General features: G+C 35.0%; 1 pseudogene; it reads right to left on the bottom strand.

The window, feature by feature from the left end:
- Window positions 1-14,218: 14,218 nt before the first annotated feature.
- Window positions 14,219-16,473, bottom strand: LOC149561819 (UDP-glycosyltransferase 73C7-like; annotated as a pseudogene).
- Between the last annotated feature and the right edge of the window lie 295 nt (window positions 16,474-16,768).

The raw sequence follows: 16,768 nt of genomic DNA on the forward strand, positions 1-16,768 counted from the left end.
TCTTTTATAATATTTCACATAACGTGTGCACACTCCTAGACTCCACAAGCCTAAGAGTTGTGGAGCCCAATCCATAGCACGTGCGCCCTATAGGAAATTTTTAAAAACTAATAGGGTTGTCATCTTTTTGGCACCAAAACTTGATGCATTTGCCCTAGGACTCATAGGTCAGTAAACAATGAATGAGAATGGGCAAGTTGTCTTGCTAAGGTTGAAAAGGAAAATATCAAGGCAAAAATCAAAGAGTCATATTTTATTGCTTTAGATTAGGTGACAATAATTGACAATAATTCATGGGGATGCATGCATGTCTATACTGTACACAATTTTGTCTGCTAGCCCAATCTACTAACTGTTGTTAAAATGAAGGATAATTCAACATCAAGAAACATATTTAAACTAGTAAAGAGTTCTCTAATTGAAATTGGAGGTACAAATGTGTTACCTAGGGTTTTGAAACCCTAAGTATTCCCCAATCAATTTAAAATTTAAAAAGGAAAAAAAACCTTCAAAGCAAAAAGCATTATATTTAATTATTTAAATAATTAAATGCTAATGTTTGCACAATAATTAAATAATAACACTTTTAATGTGTCCCTTCCAATAATTAATTCTTTAATCCCAAAAGAGTTAATGATTGCTATTATAATGTGATATTGAAGGTTAAATGATAAATGAAGTCGATGGGGTAAAATAAATGTAAAAGAAGAATTTGAAAAAATTAATTCTTTAAAAAAGAATTAATTATTCTTGTAAAATGAAATTATAAAAGCTCTTGGGCAATTGACCTAAGTTGAGAAAAGATCTAAAATAATTAATTCTTTTATAAGAATTAATTATCATAGCAAAGTGTCAGAGAAGAGAAGAGAGGTTCGGTAAGAAGTTAGGGCAGTTGCCAAAACTTCTTGGCAAAATTTTATTTAATAGGGGCAAAAACATTTGTAAAGGGTTCGGTTCTTCTTTTTCAGGGGTGGGAGTTCTGCAACTACTGCTACAGGGAGAAGAGTATTTTCTATTCTACAAAGGGAATGTAGAGGGTTGATTTCTTTTGTTCTTGGTATTTGATGGTAACAGAAGGGATGAAATAATACTATTGTTATTTTGTTATGTGTTAGAAATGGAAAGGAATGTTTGTATGTTAGATCTTAAGGTCTGAATATTTATTTTCTGATGGAGAAAGATCCTATGGTCTTTTCTATCTTGTTTCAAATGCAGTCCTATGTTGTCGTCTTTTGCAAATATGATATGTTTGATTCTCTCTATTCTCTTCTAGTATTGTGAAAGACTTGGTGAATAGTCATATGGTTGTTTGCTGGTTTTTCCCTCATAATCAACTTATTAATTTGATAATCACATTTATTCCATATTGATGGATGAATGTCAGAAAACCCTTCGTGTCTTCAGGTTAAAGACATAATCAATTTATTGCATTCATTGTATATATCTTTTATGAGGGAGTTGTACCTCTCAATTCAGAGGAAGATTATCAATAGAATGATAATCTATCCATTTGTTAGTTTTTTTTGTTCTTCTTTTGAAACCTATTGAGTCATTGTTTGCATTTCTATCTGAAGGAAAAAACTGTTTACTAACAGTTTTTGGCGACTTTGTTGGGGAAAGAAAGCAAGTTCCAGTGCTTTTCTTTTCTTGGAAATCTGAAGGTTACCTCCCCGAGGACGGAGGTTGGCGACTCTAACTGATTGTGGTGAAAGAATTTTGGTGTTATGGCTTTGGTTGCAGCCCAACCATGGGGGGCTCAGATTGGGCCATTTTCTTTATCTCAATACTCAGCCTTACCTAAGAATTCATTAGAATATCTCTCGAAGTTTTCTGGTGAGGCAAATCAAGACCCTAATGACCACATCAAAGCATTTACACTTGCTTGTGGGATTCTTGGTGTGCAGGAGGAGAATATCTTTGTTAGATTATTTGTTGGAAGCCTCATTGGAAATGCAACAAATTGGTTTCAGAATTTGTCGGACGGTTGCATCACCTGTTGGAATGACCTTGAGGTGAAATTTGTTCAGAGGTTTATGCCTGCACTTGATGTAGCTAAATTGTTATTTAATTTCTTTCAAATCAAGTTGGAAAAAGGGGAAGTCATGAGAGATTTCATTGATAGATTCAATCGAACTGTTGGTAAGATACCCCTAACCAGCCAACCAACTGAAAATAATTAGTTGTGTGTTTTCATTGCTGCCATGCAAACAGAAATTAAATTCTTGCTTCTTCGTTTAAAAGTGCAAACATTGCAAGATGCACAAAGGGAGGCTATTAGTTTAGATGATGATATGATTCTAAGTGGGATGAAGTGTAAAGACATTGCATAGGAAGGAGTTTATCTTTGTGAAAAACAGAATTATCTAGAGGTAAAGCCTAAACAAAAAAGGCTCATTCTCAAATCAATTAAATCAACACCTCCTATTTATCAAAGTCTAATAGTTTTCAATGATAAAGATCTTCAAATCCCTCTGGTGAGTGAAAGGACTTCCTATAATGTAGCTGGAGCGTACCATCTACATGTTGACTCTGAGGATGAATATGTCTCCCAATCATCTAACTCAATGGTTAACCTAAATATACCTCCTAATGAACAAGGGTTGCAAGGTGGAAGATCAAATGAAAACTTGTCAGAGGATGTTTCAAATGCAGAGGTTGATTCTTTTATATTTGGGGCTGCTATTGATATTTCATCAAATGATGTTATTCAGGAGGGTATGAAAGGTCAACATACACAAGAAAAGATTGAAGCTAATTATGAATTATTTTTGTTTGATCACATTGAAATGAATGAAGAGTCATTTCAGCCCAAAGCATTCAAAGATATTGAGAAAGATGAGATGGAAGTTAAAGGAAATTCTTTTAGCCCTAGACCAATTCCATGTACACAACCCAAATTAGAAGTGTTCAGGTTTGATTGTGAAGACAGGCTAATGGATTTTGGTCCTATGCTAGAATCTTTTTGTTTTGAGATAAACTTCATAGATAGATTCTTGGAACCTGGATCTTTGAAGGAGGAAGTTACAGATTTAAATGAGAACTATGTGAGTGATCACTTCCATAATTTTGGGAAAGGTTTTCATCATAAAGACTCCATTTTATTTTTTGAGAATCTCATGGGAGACATAAAGAGTGCTGATAACAAACAATCTGAGCGGGAAGACATTGATGTGCCACAATTGATTAGCTATAATGTTGGTTGGCTTCTTGGTTTTAACCTGCTGTTCAGAAAGCTCATAGCTGTGGAGTTTTTCTTTTCAATGGTTGTTCTCCAATTTTCAGGAATGGGCTCACTTGCACACCAACCATTGTTTCACACTGGCACATACTTCTCTCAACCAGTTAATGGTTTTCCATGAGCAGCCAGGTACTTTATTTTGAGTACCCTTTGTACATAAAGTTTTTGTTGTGGCTAGGTGTGGTTTGTTGTGTTCGTTTTTGTAGTGTTGGTGGTTTTCGCGTTTTTGGTGTTCCCCTGCTCTTTTCTTCTCTGCAAGTAGTTCATTTTGTTCTCTGCCCTACAACTTTCCCTAATGGCTCTTTTCATTAATGGAGTGGGTATATTTTTCAACTACACGGGCTCTAGACATTTCACTTCAAGAAATTAGGGTTCATTGAAAAATAAATGATGATGAGTTGACACAATGGAATAATACTCATCTTTTTCATCAATGAAATATGTGGGCAAATATTTGATGCTAGACTCTAGTTAAAGGGATATCTATGGAAAAAGGAATGAAAGTATATGGTAGTGGTTTAAAGTAAAAATCTGGAGCAACTATGCCTTCTTCATCTTTATCGGGTATTTGTAAATGCAGCTTGTATAAAGTTAGAAATATTTGGGAGTGGTGATGTTAAAATGTTGAATAAGTTGCAGATCCAAATCATCAAGAGGGGTGAAAATAAAATTTTCACTATTTTAAGCAACTTGACTGTATTATATATGATGGCACGATAAAGATGGGATCCCTAAAGTAATGAGTGAAAAAAAAAAAAAAAAAAAAGGAAAACAAAATACTTCATAACATTTAGGGTTGATGCTGGTGGGCTCACACAGTAATGGTATCAATTATTGTCGAGGGTAACCTTTGATAAGAATTTTCTATTTACAACTGTTGGAAGTGAAACTACATTCCATCCCAATCCAAATTCTTGTTACCAAACCGAAGCACCTGCAAGGACAAGAAGTTTCGTCTCGCAATTGGTGGTTTCCTTGAGGATTATAACAATCAAGTAGAAATTGTTCAACTTGATGAAGAAGTGGGTGAGATAAAGAGTGATTCCAGACTGGTATTCGATAGATATCCGCAGGCTTTGCTGACATCAGTATGTGGAGGCGAGAAGGAAATAGATATTTCCTCAACGATTCACGGCAATAGTGGTTCCTTTGAACCAACCATGAGCATTTCTAGGTCAAGTTCAGCATCAAGGCTTAGGTATGGTATGAAATACTATGTAATAGTTTTGAAGCTTGGACAGTGCACGTAGAAGATCCATCCTTTGTGATTTATTTTGTTCATCCGTGTGCAAGTGTTTCAATGCCAACTCCAAAGCGGGGATGCAGTGGAAGTGCCAAGAAGAAATCAGACAGTACCTGCTTACTCAATCATATTACACTTCAGAATGCAATAATGGTTGGTATTATTCAAACTTGGGTCTAGCTACATATTGCAAGACATTCGTGCTGCTACCTGTCAAAAATGTTGAAAGAGATAATCCACAATTGTTTCAAAAGTCACAGTAATATAGAATTTCAGAAAAGGCTACGAGTATTACATATGTTAGAAAAGTTCATGAGGTGGTGTATTGTTTAAAACAGACAAGGGAATATGCTATTTGAAATGGCTCAAGCAGCTACTCTAAAGGTTGCATTGAAGTGTTAAATGTTGAAGCTGAAGGACTGACCAACCATATGAAGCTCAATAAGGATGCCTCTGACTGCATGGTAGTGATTAATTCATGCACTTCTCTGTCAGAAAGACTTGCGGAGATCGAAAAGGAAGCTTTGTAGAGGCGTGAAGGAACTTATATGGATTGCGAAGGAGGCTCCAGAAGGACAGCTCTTAGAAGGTCGGGTTGACAAATTGAAGGAATCACGTTTTTAGTTCGTTGATGCCAGCGCTGGATTCTCAGAGCTCTTTGCTCTCAAGGATGATATAGAGGTCACTAACATTAAGAAGGCTGCATTTTTTTTAGTGCTTCCGTTCTAAAAAATATTGTTGTGCCAAGGCTGGAGGTTGTTATAGACGAGGAGAAGGTCACATTCAGATTTGATGGATGACACAGAGAAAGCTATTTACAATCCTCAGAGGATTAAAATGAAGTTGAAGGCGGACAATGTTGATATTTGCTACTCTCCTATTTTTGAAATAATGATAGAGGAAATGATAATTAATGAGCACTCCAATTATATACAGAGGACCATCATTCTCCCATAGTCAGCGTCGTCATTCTCCTAGCGGTTGCAGTGGAGGGGTATGATAATGAGAGAGAGACAATGGTGCGCGAGACAAGGAAGCGCCCGACCCACAACATATTTGTAAATCATGAAGTCTTGTAATTATAGTGCGCAAACCCTAATTAGGGTTGTGATGTGAAAAGCTGTGAGACAAGAAAGACCAACCCGATCCGTCTTGCAAGAAAATCATTGTTATCTCTCATCAAAGATGCATTGATTATAATGGAAGGTATGAATTTGAAATCGAGCCTTGTTTTATTGCAAGTAATATGTGTGACCCGAAAGGAACTTTTATTATGAATTTGGCTCTTGAGAAACAAATTATGATTGTGATTGCGGTTTAAAATATTGTGCTTTTAGAACCTTTGATGGAGATAAGAAATGGGTGCATGCCGCAAACTCTTTTGTTTAGGAAAAGACGTGAATCATCCTCTCAATGATTGAAAAGTATGTAATGTTGTCACATTCAAAAATTTGAGCTGACAGAAATTTATAGAGAATGGAAGAGCCAAGCAATAGGTTTCCAACATGCATTGATGAATGCAATTCTATTCATGTCTAAAGCAAAATGGGTACCGAGCAGAAATATAAATGAATGTTTAGAGTTGCAGTAGAAGCAGAATGAATAGAAAAGGAACCCTAGGATATTGGTGCAAGGTTCAATCTGATTCGTGACAATTATTCATTTAAAATAATGAAATGAAGGCCTTTTTCTGTCCGTCAAGCTCCTACATCAATCAGTTGTAAGTCTTCAAATAGTGATCAAAATGGCTGACTGTATCAATATCGATGGATGATCCTAGCTTACACTTTGATAGTTTTGAAAAATTTGATTCTTTCAATACACATGGCAGTGCGCTACCTCAAAGAATCAACCCTGCAGTCAGAAGATTGTAACAATAATGGATATTGCTCAGAATTTCATGACAGTTCACAAACAAAAAGGATGAAACTTCTTGAAATAGAGAAGCAATGGTGAGTAGTTACCCAGAAGTCATAAAACATAGAGGAGCTAAGTGAGACACTGTTGTGAGCATTATTGTAATTATGGGAGACCCAAATTTTGGTTTGTGTTGTGGACCGTCACTCCAGATATGCACGTAATACTTTTTGAAGCACATCTTGTTGAATGAAGTAGATGGGGACAGATTGGTGTGAAAATGTTAACAGATAATTGGTTTCGGAGATAATTTGAAGACAGTGGAATGATGACTCTATGGCCCAAAGGACAGACACTGGATTGCAGCATTGAAGCGAGAGCCAGAGATTCTGGAGTTCTCTGCATCCCGGCATAGAATGCAGCCCCCAGAAAGAGCCAATGTTACCTAGGGTTTTGAAACCCTAAGTGTTCCCCCATCAATTTAAAATTTAAAAAGGAAAAAAAACCTTCAAAGCAAAAAGCATTATATTTAATTATTTAAATAATTAAATGCTAATGTTTGCACAATAATTAAATAATAACACTTTTAATGTGTCCCTTCCAATAATTAATTCTTTAATCCCAAAAGAATTAATTATTGCTATTATAATGTGATATTGAAGGTTAAATGATAAATGAAGTCGGTGGGGTAAAATAAATGTATAAGAAGAATTTGAAAAAATTAATTCTTTAAAAAAGAATTAATTATTCTTGTAAAATGAAATTATAAAAGCTCTTGGGCAATTGACCTAAGTTGAGAAAAGATCTAAAATAATTAATTCTTTTATAAGAATTAATTATCATAGCAAAGTGTCGGAGAAGAGAAGAGAGGTTTGGTAAGAAGTTAGGGCAGTTGCCAAAACTTCTTGGCAAAATTTTATTTAATAGGGGCAAAAACATTTGTAAAGGGTTCGGTTCTTCTTTTTCAGGGGTGAGAGTTCTGCAACTACTGCTACAGGGAGAAGAGTATTTTCTATTCTACAAAGGGAATGTAGAGGGTTGATTTCTTTTGTTCTTGGTATTTGATGGTAACAGAAGGGATGAAATAATACTATTGTTATTTTGTTATGTGTTAGAAATGGAAATAAATGTTTGTATGTCAGATCTTAAGGTCTGAATATTTATTTTCTGATGGAGAAAGATCCTGTGGTCTTTTCTATCTTATTTCAAATACAATCCTATGTTGTCGTCTTTTGCAAATATGATATGTTTGATTCTCTCTATTCTCTTCTAGTATTGTGAAAGACTTGGTGAATAGTCCTATGCTATTTGCTGGTTTTTCCCTCATAATCAGCTTATTAATTTGATAATCACATTTATTCCATATTGATGGATGAATGTCAGAAAACCCTTCGTGTCTTCAGGTTAAAGACATAATCAATTTATTGCATTCATTGTATATCTTTTATGAGGGAGTTGTACCTCTCAATTCAGAGGAAGATTATCAATAGAATGATAATCTATCCATTTGTTAGTTTGTTTTGTTCTTCTTTTGAAACCTATTGAGTCATTGTTTGCATTTCTATCTGAAGGACAAAACTGTTTACTAACAAAATGAAATGACAATTGCCCAAAAGTTGGTGTGTGTTGGAGCAGATGGAGCTTTACTAATACAAGGCCACAAGAATGGTCTTGCCACAATGTTAAAAAAATTATTGCACCTTACATTGTTGGCATTCACCACATGGCCCATAGAGTGAATCCAACTTTTTAAATTGTCAATAAATATTCACAAATATACAAAGTTGAATTTTTAATCAAAGAGCTCTATAGACACTTCTGTCGAAGTCCTAAACAATTCAGGAAATTTCAACAATTTGCTGAAGGAAAAACTAATGGGAGCAAGCTTCTTAAGGATAATGATACTAGATGAATCTCTTTGGATGGACCAACTCATTGAGTTTTTTTTTCTAAATTTCCATCGTTGTTTGGTACAATGGAGTCAACTCACAATGAAGGTGGCCAACATAAATATGGTGAGCTACTTGATAGGTTAAGTAATGTAGAGACACTCTTAACATTAGCAACCATTCTTCCAATCAAGACATCAAACCCTAACCCTTGAGACTGAATAACTCTAAAATTACATATAGAGTTGGCTCAATACACAGTTGACACTTATTTTGGAAATTTCAATCAACCCAAATTCAAAAGGCCATAAATTTTGAACTGTTACTTCAATTGGCTAGTATAACCCCTTTTTGGAATCTGCAACTTCTAATTTATAGAGCTCAAGCACAAGCTCCAATCAACCCCATTTTGGAACCCATCCGGGGTCTTTAAGATCTTCAAAACTAAGGCTGAAATTTTTATACCAAAATTACACACCAAAAAACTACAATGAATCCATGAATACTAATGATATGATACTGAACCTGAACTGGCTGACTCATATATCAAAGATGAACATTCACCTATGAAATTAGGACATTTTAAGCTCGTATGACTGACTTACTAAGTAGAAAGCCTCCATAAATAACAACTCTGCACTGAGACAACCCTTATTCAAGAAACAAAAAGGAAATATTTTTGGGTGATGCAGGGTTGCTCTTACACCTAGGATGCTCCTACATAAGGTTGTGGTCTTTGCTTCCTATAGTTTTTATCTAATGAGGCATGTTATTTCTCTCTGCATAGTTTTTGGTGATGATGTGGCATCTTGTGCAGTTAGGAGTTGACTCCTAACTCCTACGTGGGTCTATCCTTAAGTGCGCATGATCTTATGTTGTCCTTTTCTTCAATTTTGGTTTACTCTTCTAAGATTAGACTTATAATGTAATTAAATGCTTGACTAGTTGACACATGGCTTAGTTGGTTGTAAAAGAAGCTTGGTTAGAGTTAGGAGATAGTATGGAGATAATAGATCTTATATCTAGAAGATAGAGTATGAGATCCAAGACTCTATTTTGTAGTTCTCCTTCTGTAGAAGATCACAACTAGGCATGTTCTTGAATTTATATGTGAAGTGAAATAATTACACCTATTAAATTCTTGTATATTGCCTTGTGTTCCTTGTTGTGTATGTGATTAAGCTTCCTTGTATTACTCTTAGCAAGGGAAGCTTGAGGTTTTCTCCTTGAGATATTTTGTGCCTTGCATCATATGGCTTAGTATAGCTTCCTTACTGAGAGAAGGATTTCTTACAGTTGCATGGGTTACCATGTTCCATATGATTTCACTCCCACTCTAAGTCTTTGCACTAAATCTTTTTTATTATTAAGTAGTGGCTTTGGTGTAGCATGAGTGTAGCTTTTGGTATGCACCTTGGATGTTAGTCCACATGTTGAGTCTTCTTTATGTATCTTTGAATTCTACATCTATGTGTATTGTATCAGATCATAGAACCTTCTTATGAGATTACACATTTACTTGGCATGTGCATTGCCACTCTTTGCATTTTTTCCTTTTATTTTTGGCCATGTTACTATGTCTATGAGAACAACAGGGTGTGCTTGAAGGTTCCAAATGGTAGGTTGGTGTTGCACTTTACCACTTTTGATGACTAGTGTACAAGTTACAAATTTTCTCCAACTACAAGGGTTTGGAGTATTGAGTACTCATTGTATATCCTTATTTTCCTATATGATTGATACATGTACATGTTTATGCATTGGTGCTATGATCTTTAGCTTAGTTTCTTTTATGGTATTGATTTTATAATGTATTGATGCAGGAAATTGACTATGACCTCGACATATGTTATTTAGTACTCCCTAGTGTAGAGCTAGATGTTTACCAACCATAAATTAGAGTTGTCTTAGGTTTTGGACCTCATTTCTTTGTGTTTTGGCCAAATTCATGAATTAACATTTTTACCTGATGCAATTTCAATTGGATCAATGTTTTCAAAACTTAAATCAATGTTTATGACTTACCAATCTAAGACTTTTTCTATCTCAAAAAAATTCTATTTAGAATAAGTTTTTGCACAAATTGGCATTTGTTTCTAAACCAATATCTACACCTACTTTAATTTTCCATTAAGTGTTAGAAGCTAAATTATATGTTTATGCTTTTGGGTTTTCTTTCTAAGGGTTCTTGGATGTATTTCATATAGTCTTAATATGATTTCAGCTCCAAGAATATACATAAAGTGCAATGTTTAAGTATAAGTTTCTTTCTTAAACTTTAAGTTACATTTTATGTAATACTTTTAAGATATCTAAGGGTGGTTTCAAATCCATAGGAACTATAATAAAGATTCTAGATTTTAAGACTTTGTACAAAATTTCAAACTTAAAGCCAAATTTTAGGATTCAACATGTTTTCGTTAGCATGATTCTCATGTGGTGACTTGTGTCTTTTCATTCTTGTTGATTAATTAGCTATCTCATAACTTTTGGAAGTGTTTGTTAAGACCGAATCTTCTACATGATCTTGTAGCAGTCATGATGTATTCTCTTGCATGATTTTTCCTCCTTATTTTGAGGACTATGAGATACATTTAGTTACATAATGTTTATTCTATGTTTCAAAAATTTATGATAAGTACACATTTAAACCCATAGGCTTATATGTGGGAGCTTTGCTCCCAAATTTTATATTTTCCCTCGAAAACTTGTCAGTCTCACTTGTAAAAATTTGTTTTCAATTATTTCAAACTTTTTTCTAACTATTTGCACTATTTTTCCATATTTCTTTTTGTTATCTTTATATTCTTGTCTTCCCTGTGACATAAACTATAGAAATAAATTTTCCTTTCTATTTCTATTGGATTTTCTATATTACATATCATTTATTCCTCTTGTATGATTGATTTCTTAAGTTGTAATGCTTATAAGTTGCTAGTGTAATGTGTATTTATTTTTGCAACTACAAAGCATATCATTTAAAATTTAGACTAATTGATTTTTCATGGATTACAGAACGATATCAGATATGTAATGACTTGAGTCCATGATTGAAAGGTTGGAGGGTTAGTTTGCAACAAGAGAGGGAGCTATAAGTTGCACTCACATGGACGACCTGATGAAAACATTTGCAATTTCTCATTTGTGTAATTGTCCAAGCACACTGAGATTAGATTACTCTGAGGTATCTAACATGTCTTAAGTTTCTTTTTCACATTTGTTGCAATACCAAGAGAAAAATGCTTATGCTACTTTCAAGGCTTAGATTGAGAAGTTGCAACAAGATTACATGATGAATTTCAAAGGATAGTTATTGGGAATCAAGTTCTCTATATAAGGAAAAAAATCAAAGATATGAGATTATTTAACATCAATTGTTTCAAAAGGTTGATCTCAATTTTTATGTTCTTTTCTTAGCTTGGACAACTCAAAGGAAGTTTTGAAATAGGTTTCATTTCCTATTTTGACTTGAATTTATTGTAGCAAGTCCAAACTTAGGAGATACATGAGATGGAGAAATAGGAGAAGGAATATATCAAGTTATAAGTGAATTGCTTCACTAATAATGTCAAACTTTCAGTTTAGATCTATATTGTATATAGTATGCTTTTGATGCTAATGTAATGGGCACCCCTGAATGTCCCAAAAACTAAACCAAATTGCTGAAAGGAATTATGTCAAACAGTTTGCATTCAACTTCTTAAAACCCCTTATAACTCTGGAAATCAAACGTTTATTTGTTTGTTGTGTTTCGTGCATGGAATTGGTATCATACAACATAAACAAGAAAGAAACTACAACAATATGCAAAGTGGAAATGAACTGCTACTAATAAAATGTTATTTTCAGAATTCATAAAACCAAATACATGGCAGATTTATCAACTCACTAATTACTTCAGCAATATTGTCATAATACTCCAGCCCATGCTTACGAACTTGCTGCTACAATACTTTGTCCTCCAATCAGTCCACTACCTTCATAATACCATTCCCTCCAAGCGGCATAAGCATCAGACAAGTAGTGAAGAAGATATGAGCAAAATATCAAATCTGCCTGTAGCCGGAAATGCAACTAAACTGCCTGATAATGAAGCCAATAAGAAAGAATTCCAAAGGCCAAACCCCAAGGGAATGACGTCTAGAATGTTACAAGAGAGGATAGACGTCCTCAAATGCCAAGAACAAACCTGCAACTCACACACCAATTTCTTCTCATATTCAACCTATCTAATGAAGCTACAAATGCTTCCTTTTATTCTATTCCCACGGGTCCGTTCAACTCATATGGGCAATGTGGGATAAAGATGTGTAATATAAAACATATATTAAAATACCCCTTATGTCTCCCTTGGGTACACATCACCATAAAATAAATATTAAAGTAACACTTTAATATTTTACAATTAAATTAGACGTTACTTTAATAAAACTTCAGGCATTAAAATGTATTAGCAATCAGACTCCAAATAATGCGAATGATAGCTCATCAGAAAGCTCTCACCGAGGAGTATCGAATCCAATCACCAAAATTGACCTGCACTATGTCCTACCGACTAACTAAAAATAGTAAGTATGCCTGAAACTGAGTAAATCAACTTCATTTTGGCCCAAACTGGAAATGAGTAGGCCAAAACACTCCAAGATCCCATTAAACCCTTCGTTAGCCCTCGGGACCATGTAGAACAAGGCTAACACGCACACACTATTTTTGATGCTAAATAGAAAATTATTGAATGTTGAACTTCTTAGTGATTGGAAAATTTGAAATATTATAGTCTTACCTTTCTACTTTGTCTTTGTGACATTTAATTTCAGCTCCATTTATAGTTACTTCTCATTATATGCATTCATAAGTGATATTGGTATATCAAGAGTGTATTTAGGGCATTTGTTCCTCATCGTATTCGAATATTTCAAAATTATATCAAAGCTCAAATGAGATTTAGGAGTCACATAATATTTTTGATGTTTAATAATTTCAAAGTTAATTCTAAGTGATTTTACAAATTAGTAGTGGTACTCATGACATATTTTCAATAAAGGTTGAATGTGTTGTGAGATTAATATAGATTTTTTTTTTGGTTTAAAATTAGAAAGCATGTGATTATTACAAATAAATCTAAGATGAATTTATTTCTTCCTACCTTAAATTGTTTATTTCTTGTTGGTTTATGCATGACATATTTTCAGTTAAAATTGAATGTGCTCTTGAGATTAATTTGAAAAAGTATGTTTTAAATTAGAAAGCACCTCGTTATTATAAACAAATCTAAGATGATTTGTTTTCGTCCCATCCTGAATTGTTTATTTCTTTGTTGTTTATGCATTACAAGTAAAAGTTGAATGTGTTCTTACAAGTACATGATTATTAGAAATAAATCTAAGATGAAATATTTTAAAATAAATATATAAACAGATTTGTTAAAGAAATTCTTTAAAATGAAAGTGATTTTAGAAAGAAGAAGTTGATAATTTTTTGAATTAATAATAGAAACAGATCTTCTAAATAAAGCTTACTTTTGAAAAAAAAACATTAATAATTTTTTTTCCAATTTTTTAAACAATTGAAAATATAAATAGACTTCTAACTTTGATCATATTTTTCTTATACTTGAAAAAAGATATCTATACTGAATCTTATATATTGTAGATATTGATTTATGAAATTAATATTTTTAATAACTAATTTTTTCTTATTTATCATCTTTTTATTTTCTAAATTTTATTTGTGAAAGTTAGATATGTGAAATTTGTATAGTTCTCCACTTATTTTATCAACAATTTAAAGAACTTAAGGTAGACTTTTTATTATTATTTGTTTTAAACCTTTCCCTAAAATTTGAAAAGTCTAGATGATAGTCAAATATTTTGGAAAGACAAACGAGTTTCTACAAAATTAAAAAACCATCACATTTCGTAGTGCAACGGCTAGTTAATCCTATGTTGCAAGGATTCCTTGGCGGAGCATCGCATCGGGTATCAAAGTCCATGAATGAAATGAGCTGCAACACAGCCCTTTGGTTTGTTGTGAACAAGTAACAATTTAGCCGAATACATTGATTCCACCAATGTGATTACAAAGCTTTTACATAGGAACGCAATATTTTCAGTTGTTTTCATCGAAACCGAGGCTGAGAATGTAAGTTACAAAACCCTTAACGCTTAAATCACAAGACGCTTCATCAATGGATTCCTTAAGTTGCAGAGCGCGTTGACGCATATCTTTTCCATCTTCACCTGTCATGGCCGCTTTCACTGTGTTTTCCACAATATCAGCGGTGGGAATGGCATCAAAACCCTCACAGAGCTGCAATCCAATCCCCAAATTCTCAGTGACCAATTTGGCGATAAAAAATTGATCCACAATGAAGGGCCAGGCTAGGATTGGCACTCCAGCGGTTATACTCTCCATTGAGGAGTTCCATCCACAATGTGTCATGAAAAGCGCGATGGAAGGATGGGACAGAATTAGGCGCTGCGGCACCCAGCCATGGATTACCATTCCCCTGGTTCTTGTTTCTTCGATGAAACCCTCGGGAAGAAAATCGCAGGAATTAACCTGGCCTCCCACTGGATCCTTAATCGTCCAAATGAAGGGCCGATTACTGCCTGCGATGCCCCTGGCTAGGGCTTCCGTTCGCACTTCGGAAAGAAAGATCTGAGATCCAAATGAGATGTAGAGCACGGTGTTTTCCTCTTGTGTGTCCAGCCAACGGATGCACTCCGATTCTCCTTCTCCATTTCCATCTCCATCTCCACTTTCATTTCCATTTCCATCGCCATCTTCATCTGCATCTTCATCTTCACTTTCACGTTCACTTTCATTTTCATTTTCAATCCTCTGTTGGCGTTTGAGAAAAGGAGAAGCTATACACCAGACGGGCTTACCCGTGGATTCCTCTAAATATCTCACATACTCTGCTTCGAGCATCTCAATAGTATTGACAAGCATTGCAGCGCAGTTTTCTTTCGTCGAGCCATACGCCTGCTGAAGCAGGGTAAGAGTATCAGGCACGTCCGGAAAGACAGACTCGCTTCTCAGCATATGAGGCAGCTCTGCACGCCTCAATTTGAGCTATGCCCTGTTGTGTGGAACACCACACAAGGAATCCCAGATTTGGAGACCGATTGCGCTGCCCAGGGTAAGAAAACGTCAGTTATGATGCAGGCGGGTTTCCCTGAGGTTTCTGCCATGGCCTGTTCCAGCCAGACTTCAAATGCCTGGGAAAGCTTGTGCGAAGACACGAACAGCAACATGCTTTCCATGGGGGCAAGGCCGTCGGTGCTTTCGCGGCCAGGGGGGATGCCTGGAATGGGCGGGAGAGAAAGGGGAACAAAGCGAATGGAGGATCCAAGGGCTTGTTGTTGCAATTTGGGGGGGAGGCAGTGGTGAGGAAGCTGACTGTGAGGCCTTGGGAAGCAAGAATCTTAGCCAGGCTGAGGAATGGAATGAAATGGCCCTGCGCCATGAGAGGAAACATGGCAACGTGTTTCAATTCTTTACTCTCTGCCATTGAAATGTGCTCTGAATTCGCCAGATGTCTTCGTTGGCCTCCCCTGCAGCCCTCTTTAAGGTCAGATTCTATTGTTTTCGTTTTAATTCTGTGAATTTTTGAGGCTACAACTGGGACACCTTAATCATCCTCGTGTAAACAGAAGAGGATAAAGCGTGTTCTTGGACCAGTCATAATATGTTCTCGATGTTACAGCTCGAGAATATCTGCTTTTGATTTTTTGTTGGCCACCAGTGTTTGAGGTGAACAATTGAGCAACGTCTTTGATTGTTCTTGTTCGTCTGGAATTCGTCTCCTATGGAACTTGGAAAATTCGATTTCCGGATTACCAACCATGTTCCCCTTTATCATTTTTCTTTTTCCGGAAGTTTGATGTTGAATTGTTTACATGAACTTCTAAATCTGATTTAAATATCAAGCATCTTTTTATGGTATATTTGTTAATTTAAATCTACACAGAATAACCAAATAAGAACCTTCAGTGAGGGTTACAAAGGTGCAAATGCCCGAATAGAATTGGAGAAAAAAAAGTTCCTTCTTTTTGGCAAGCAGCATCGATCCCAACAATGCTCAGACAAAGCATCAAGATATTTACAAAACTATTTAAGTTTAATGTGAGACTTGACATGTTATATCTTTTATACATGCTTTAGATTTCAGAAGGATCCTCAAGATATGGTCAAGTTGCTTGATCTCCGAGATATGGATTGTTCTCCTATGCCCAGAGGAGTTACGGGTCTTCATCAACAACACTCAAGGTGTGCTCTTGTAAGAACAATTCGGAGAATTCACATGATGTAAGTTTTATTGTTTCAGAGTTTTCAATTGTTCTTCATATAATAGATGTTTGGGATTAACATCTGAAGTCTTTCTGATCCTCAAAACACTCGTTGCATTATTGGCATATGTCAGCTCTATTTGAAAATTATGCTGTAGTATATACTAGTTTACATATGGTTTAAAAACATATATCCCCAAACATTAGTTGCACTATTGTTGAATACCTGGAATGCAATGAGCAAATC

Source organism: Cupressus sempervirens, chromosome 4 (assembly GCF_028749045.1).
Source record: "Cupressus sempervirens isolate cs-2001-9-10 chromosome 4, ASM2874904v1, whole genome shotgun sequence".
Taxonomy (NCBI): Eukaryota; Viridiplantae; Streptophyta; class Pinopsida; order Cupressales; family Cupressaceae; genus Cupressus; species Cupressus sempervirens.